Here is an 8,315-nt window from a genome sequence, read left to right as displayed (position 1 = left end):
CTATGGTTCGCGGCTGGGTCCAGCGGTCAGAAACAAGGGTTCTGCAGGAAAAGGTTCAGAGCTGGATTTAGACAAGGGTTTTGAGAATCACAAGGACTAGGTTTGTGTTAGGTCTGTACCAACGTAGTGGCGTTAACGAACTGATGCCCTCCTCCTGGTTCCAGCTCCTTAAGAAGGGTGGTGATCAGCTCAGATGTAGTGCACCTGCCCGTCCATCCCTGCTGAGGAGAGAGAGAGAGAAAACCTGGCCTTCTTCCGGGTAGAACCCAGAGTGTGACACACATGACATGAAATAGATATTTAGAAACCTTAAAACCAGGGGTAACAAATAAAAAATCAGCAGAGTCCGAATAAAGAAAATCATCAGCCAGTAAAGGTCCGGAGACATTTTTAATGATCTTTTACTTTAATCAGAATTTAACACTGAAATAAAATGAGGTGTTTATACATCCATGTTATACATTGAATTTGTAAATAAAAAAAATATATAAAAAAAATAAAAATAAAAAAAACAAAATGTAAAAAATCTTTTGAGGTTTTGAGTTTTTTGAGGTAGAGAATAACAGTCTTTATGTTTGGTATACAGATAATTTCTTGATTGGCATATTTTATAAAACACGTGAACTGACCTTGTTTCTGGCTTAATGAGAGCAGTGGGCTTTAGGCTGCCCTGCAAGGCTTTAACCCTGGGTTTGAATGGAGACAAAGCCATTCTAAAGCACATATCAAGGTGCTCATTCATGAGCCAGGATCCATATTTATTTTTGATTCTGTTCATGGTGGAAAAACCTGCTTCACAGCAGCAGGTTGAGCCAAACATACTGTAAACGTTCAGGCTCCGCTCTGGTCCAGCCAGGTCAAGATCTGCTATTGCAATCGCAACAGGAAAAAGAACTGTCAGAAGATCCAGTTTGTCAAATTAAAATATAGTAACAACAGATCGGTAACTACCAAAGAAACCCAAACAGAAGTCCACAAAGGGCAAAACCATGTCAGAAATAATGTAAAGTGTGATGAATCAGTACTAGCCAATTTAAAACTGCAAGTCCCTGGACTGTTTTTGGCTATTAAATACAAACTGGATGCAAAGGAACGAAAAAAAAAAAACCAACAACCTCTGAAGCGATCGTTTCAGGTGTGTTTTTTAATCAGTAAGGTATGGACAATGCCTTTCAGGAATAGTCTTGACCACTTTAGTCAAAAAACATGAGACCAGCCTGTTTAAGACAGAGACAAGATGAGACGAAGAACTTGAAAATACTGTCTCAAGACTGGTCTCAACACCAAGACAGATCTCAAGTACTACAACACAACAGTTTGCTTGGACAATTACTTAGAAATCAAAATGTGTCACTTCAAGCTTCAGGCTTTTTCAGGCTTCTTTTAGCTCAGGGATTTCCAAACATTTCATATAAAAATACAGAAAATGATTCACTCTGTATACATACCGTATTTTCACGACTATAAGGCGCATATAAACGTCTTTTTTTCCCCTCAAAATGTGCGGCGCGCCCTTTAATGCGGTGCGCCCTATGTGTGTTGTTACTGCGGACTTTTGAGACCACCTCATTGAGGAGATGATGAAAGAGTGGCTGAGGGAGGTGAATGTAAGGAGACCAGGTGGGTTTTTTTCACTCATCACCATTGCTGTTAATCTGTGACTCCATGCGTGCCCATCTCACAGCTGATGTGAAAAACACAGTGAAACAAATGAACGCTGTGCTTGCTGTTATTCAACCGCTCGACATCGGTGTGAACCGGACGCAGCAGGCGCAGCAGAAGCAGCAAGTTTACATGCAAAGTCAATGGTTGACGCGTGTATAGACGCAGCAAAAGGTCCCGCAGCGCAGGTGTAGCACGTCAGGAGCGTTTAAGCATCTGACACGCTTGACGCGCCGCCGACGCGCTGTTGCTGCTCGAGATGGAAAAATTTAATTTCTGCTGCTGGACGCGCCGCATAAACCATTCAGAGAAGCTGATCTGGGAGCTGACAGCGAGACAGACACATTGCTGATGATACACATATAAGAGCGCTGTGATCGCTCCTCTGAAACAGTTTATTGACGCCTAAATTAACTTAACCTGCCGACAGAATATGTTCGCTTTTATTATCCAGTTTTCAGGTGGATTTTCCCACTTAAAAACATATTAAAACAACTTTATTCCCACTGATCACAGCAAATACAGCTGCAAGGCAAAGAAAGGAACGCCACCGTTTGCGGATGGATTGTAGATGGTTGGACTAACGTGTCTGCTGGCACTGTTGTTCGAGCTTTTGCAAAAGCCGGCATCATTTCCGAGGAGCCGTCCGGCACAGAAAGTGACTCTGACAGCGAAGAAGGGGAAATTGGCATGTCTGATTTAGCGCAGCTGTTTAATTCAGAAACAGAGGATGATGACTTTGATGGGTTCGATTAATACTTTGTAATAAATACATGAATAAAGCACAATCATACTCAGTTTTGCTCCCGCTCTATTTTTCTACCTGAAAATTTAATTCAACAGCAGCCTCTGGGCCAGGTCGCCTCCGGGTTCACCGCGGCGGCTGGTAGGTGTTTTTCATCTAAATAATCTAAAGGATTATAAAAGGATAATAGGATAATAAAAGCGAACATATTCTGTCAGCAGGTTTCAGGATTTTAAGTTAATTTATGCGTCAATAAACTGTTTCATAGGAGTGATCACAGCCCTGTGTCATCAGCGATGTGTCTGTCTCACGGCCGACTCCCAGGTTGGAATAATACTTTGTAATAAATACACCTGGCAGCTATATTTGCTGTGATCAGTGGGAATAAAGTAGTTTTAATATGTTTTTAAGTGAGAAAATCCACCTGTAAACTTAATCATTGCAGTCAATTCATCCAGATTATCATCCTGCCTTCTAATATTATTTCTGTCGGAGGCGCTCAGACCCCCACATACCAGCGGTGCGCCGACAGTAGGAATCCCTTCAACAGCAGCCTCTGGCCGGCCGCGAGGAGGCAGGCAGCAGGATAATAAAAGCGAACATATTCTGCCGGCAGATTTCTGCATTTTAAGTTAATTTATGTGTCAATAAACTTTTTCAGAGGAGTGATCACAGCGCTCTGTCATCAGAGCGATGTGTCTGTCTCACAGCCAGCTCCCAGGTTTGATTAATACTTCGTAATAAATACATGAATAAAGCACAAACATACTCAGTTTTGCCCCCGCTGTATTTTTAAATACGCAGTAGAGGTATTTAAAGGTAGTAGAGGACATGTACCTGTATATAAAAAACGCGCCCTATATACACACAGACATTAATTTTATAATCGTTATTGAATAAACCTAACAATTATTATTGTCAATTATTTCATGGGGCCCCAGAAAAACAGGGCAAGAGATTTAAATATATTAAGAGAGCTGCATGAAGGGAAATTTCTTTTCAAAGTTCTATTTCTTGTGAGGTCAAAATACATTTAAAATTTAGGAATTTTACATATTTTTGACTTAATTTAAGTTAAAACTAGTTTTCTATAAATTTGAACTCAAGAAGAACTGTTAAATTCATCTGTAAAAATTATAGATTTTTTTTTATTTTTTGTGGGGAAAAAAAAAACATTTGACAGATGAAAACTGGGATCCTATCTCAGTACCACTGAAACTATCACCTTATTGTTTTTGAATAATTAGTAAATCAGAATTTGTAAAGAAACAATGAAATAGATCCAAATGACCTATCAGTAACCATATCTGTTCCAGCCCAGATCATTATTAGAATTTCTTTTAAGTATTATGTCTTCAGTACAGGGGCCATAACAGGAGCCAGGACATGATCTACATGGGCACTGGCCCCCATTGGCCCCTGTCTAGAACCGGCAATGGTGAGGAATGATGACACTGTGGCGAGGTGCACTGTATGCTGAAGTTCCATGAAAAACAGAAAGCACAACCGATGTTCAAGGCTACAAGATCGAAAGTATTAAAAATAAAAGACCAATACTGTTCTGTTTAGTGTTTAAGAAATAACTGTTAGTTAATAAAAAGTTGTTGAAAAGTTGCTGGCATTGAGTATGTATGGGGCATGGTGTGGGTCTGTTGTCACCGGGAGGCAGGGATGGGGGTATAAGCATCTCCCTGAAATGAGTTTTTGGAACTTGGGATGTCTGGTAATGATGATAGGATAAACCAACCAACCCCTTGATGAACATGATAAAATTACATAACCCCAATAAAAATATGTTGGTTAATGTTCCATGGTAAAGTTAGTTTAGTAAACACAGGTGTTGCTACCCATAAACTTCATGCTAGCACTAGTGGCTAATGATGATTTTTTTGTAGCCTACACTGAGTGCATCCTCTCCAACCCAGTCTCATGGGAAAATGTAACCCCACTACGTTGGTCCACACTGCAAAACGTAGTGGAGGTACATTAATGGCCATTTTTTTGTGGTACTGTTACATTTCTTCTGCCTATACGCTTTCTATTGTTTTACGTCCTAGTCACGTGACTTTCAAGATTCCAGCTGGGAGAAGAAAAAAATATATATATATGGCCGACATTCGCTCATTTTTTTGTGGAAAGATTAATGACTTGAGTTTGTTTTTGCATTAAAATGAGTTTTGATTACATTTCTAGTGAGAAATGTATAGTTTGTTGCCAGAATATTTACTCAGGGAATGTACATATTCACTTGCTTGTTCGTTTCTTGCAAAGATTTTTCAAGATAATGTGAAACTGTAACATTTTGGTATAAACATGGCTGAGATTTCTCTAACTTTTAGTGGGAAAATCAATCATTTCAATCAGTTTCTGCATTTAAATGGGTTTTAATTACATTTATAGCGAGAAGTATAGGGTTTATTTACATAATATTTACTTAGTGAACATACATAATCACCCGCTTGCTAGTTTTTGCTACGTTTTTCGGATCTCGTCAGGATTATGTGAAATTGCAACGTTTTGGCTGCTACCCAACGCCTAGCATTTAGCTGCCGCCCCGATTCAACATTGAATTCTTTGTGATTTAACTCCATCTGACGGATCAAACCCTCGCCACTGCGTGCGTTGCGTCTGAGGTTGATTTTCAGATCAATGCATTACGTCGTGGCATACGGAAGAAACTAATTAAACTAGTTAAAAAAGGATCATGGGTTAAGATCGGATGTGTTTTATTTGGAAATCTACCGGATCCTTTGTGCATTTAACTTCCTGTTTGGTGCGATCTCATTGATGGGTTTTGACCAGATTTTGACCAAAGAGGAACTAAAAAAAAAAAAAAACAATTTAAATACACAACCAGCATATTTGGAATCAATGACAGAGAGCATACATAATCACCCGCTTGCTAGTTTTTGCTACGTTTTTTGGATCTCGTCAGGATTATGTGAAATTGCAACGTTTAGGCTGCTACCCATCGCCTAGCATTTAGCTGCCGCCCCGATTCAACATTGAATTCTTTGTGATTTAACTCCATCTGACGGATCAAACCCTCGCCACTGCGTGGGTTGCGTCTGAGGTTGATTTTCAGATCAATGCATTACGTCGTGGCATACAGGAGAAACTAATTAAACTAGTTAAAAAAGGATCATGGGTTAAGATCGGATGTGTTTTATTTGGAAATCTACCGGATCCTTTGTGCATTTAACTTCCTGTTTGGTGCGATCTCATTGATGGGTTTTGACCAGATTTTGACCAAAGAGGAACTAAAAAAAAACCAAAACAATTTAAATACACAACCAGCATATCTGGAATCAGTGACAGAGAGCGACTGGGACCAGAAGTTTATTAATTTCTCCTCATTGATTTCCATTCAAAATGTTTTCGCTCCCACCGGGCTCTAGGGAAGGGGCGGGCATACCGCCACCTACTGTTCATGAGTGTGTAGCAACATTGTTTTACATCTATTAAATTCTATTTTTTTATTTTGTATTCTGAAGATAAATAAATAATGCTTTCCTTAATCTATAAATATCTTTTATATTTCCTTTATTTCCCAATAATCCTTTAAGACTCCATTCTTGGCCTGTCCTCTTCAATTTCTTCCTTTCAGGTCCAGATGTTTTACAGTTCATCAATACGTGTTCTATATTTTCTATCTCTCCACATCCTTCACATTTATCATTATTTTTCCTCCCTATTAAGTATAAATTGTCATTTAAATAAGTATGACCTACTCTTAATCTGATCATTATTATTTCTTCCCTTCGGTTTCTCTCATTAATATTTCTATTTAATACTGACTTTTGTACTTTATGTAACCTTCTTCCTTTTTATCTTCATTCCACCTTTTTTTTTTTTTTTTTTTGCCAATATTCAATTTTTTTCCTCTTAATAAATGATTTTCCTTCCCCTTTCCCTAAAGGAATTGTAATTGTTATTTGTCTACTTTTCATTCCACCTAACTTTCCATTAATTAGCTTGAAAACAGCACTTTGTAGGCACCCAGTTTCTCTAACAATGGCCCTTTTTGGGTTACCCTCCATGCATTGGGTGTCAGTTCAGTGGCAGTTCCAGAACATTTTCTTAGGGTTGACCAGGCAGTACAATAATGTGCATGTGGCCAAAAAGTAATAGGGATCAAATTTGGTTCAGAGTCAAGCTATTGGGATCAGGCATCAGGTTCAATTTGCATATTTTCTTAGCCAAAACAAGGATTTGTTGGGCTACTGTAATTTTGAATTGAAAAACGTCCTGAATGGGAAGTCTTCAAACTTGAAAAACAAAGTCCAAAGTTTTTTTTTGTGTGGAATGATTATGACCTGGGTGTCATAGAATCTTCACCAGCTTATCAGGGAAATGAATGCCCACAATGTCTATATTCTCCAAAAGAGAATAACAGAACAGACCTTCATGAGGCCCTTGTTAAAGCTATGCACATATTTATGCATCTATGCTCTTCAAATAACTTTCTGGTTCGAGGCAACATTTACATTAAATGGGTTGAGAGGTTGTTCTTTACCAGTAAATACATAAAAGATTCCCAGAAGACTGCCGATACAAACTCTCCCCTATAAAACCTAAAACTAATTCTTATAAGAGAGTAAAATCTGTATTAGTCTTCATTAAATGTAACATATTGTTGTAAATAATCGATTGCTTTATTTTTGGTGTCAGCTTTTGGTCAATATGCTAACCTTAAAAGGTCAAAGTGGGAAAATGTACCCCCACTACGGGTAGTAGTGGGGTAGAGTAGACAAATTAGCAATTAGAGGAGGCAATAACAATTACAATTCCTTTAGGGAAAGGGGAAGGAAAATCATTTATTAAGAGGAAAGAAATTGAAAAATGGCAAAAAAGGTGGAATGAAGATAAAAAAGGAAGAAGGTTATATAAAGTACAAAAGTCAGTATTAAATAGAAATATTAATGAGAGAAACCGAAGGGAAGAAATAATAATGATCAGATTAAGAGTAGGTCATACTTATTTAAATGACAATTTATACTTAATAGGGAGGAAAAATAATGATAAATGTGAAGGATGTGGAGAGATAGAAAATGTAGAACATGTATTGATGAACTTTAAAACTTCTGGACCTGAAAGGAAGAAATTGAAAAGAGTTGAAAGGACAGGCCAAGAATGGAGTCTTAAAGGATTATTGGGAAATAAAGGAAATATAAAAGATATTTATAGATTAAGGAAAGCATTATTTATTTATCTTCAGAATACAAAATTAAAAAATAGAATTTAATAGATGTAAAACAATGTTGCTACACACTGATGAACAGTAGGTGGCGGTATGCCCGCCCCTTCCCTAGAGCCCGGTGGGATCGAAAACATTTTGAATGGAAATCAGTGGGGAGAAATTAATAAACTTCTGGTCCCAGTCGCTCTCTGTCACTGATTCCAGATATGCTGGTTGTGTATTTAAATTGTTTTTTTTTTTTTTTTAGTTCCTCTTTGGTCAAAATCTGGTCAAAACCCATCAATGAGATCGCAACAAACAGGAAGTTAAATGCACAAAGGATCCGATAGATTTCCTAATAAAACACATCCGATCTTAACCCATGATCCTTTTTTTTAACTAGTTTAATTAGTTTCTCCCGTATGCCACGACGTAATGCATTGATCTGAAAATCAACCTCAGACGCAACGCACGCAGTGGCGAGGGTTTGATCCGTCAGATGGAGTTAAATCACAAAGAATTCAATGTTTAATCGGGGCGGCAGCTAAATGCTAGGCGATGGGTAGCAGCCTAAACGTTGCAATTTCACATAATCCTGACGAGATCCGAAAAGCGTAGCAAAAACTAGCAAGCGGGTGATTATGTATGTTCACTAAGTAAATATTATGTAAATAAACCCTACACTTCTCGCTATAAATGTAATCAAAACCCATTTAAATGCAGAAACTG

This window comes from Cyprinodon tularosa, unplaced genomic scaffold (assembly GCF_016077235.1).
Source record: "Cyprinodon tularosa strain WSP-4 unplaced genomic scaffold, ASM1607723v1 ctg357, whole genome shotgun sequence".
Taxonomy (NCBI): domain Eukaryota; kingdom Metazoa; phylum Chordata; class Actinopteri; order Cyprinodontiformes; family Cyprinodontidae; genus Cyprinodon; species Cyprinodon tularosa.
This window is presented reverse-complemented; position numbering follows the sequence as displayed.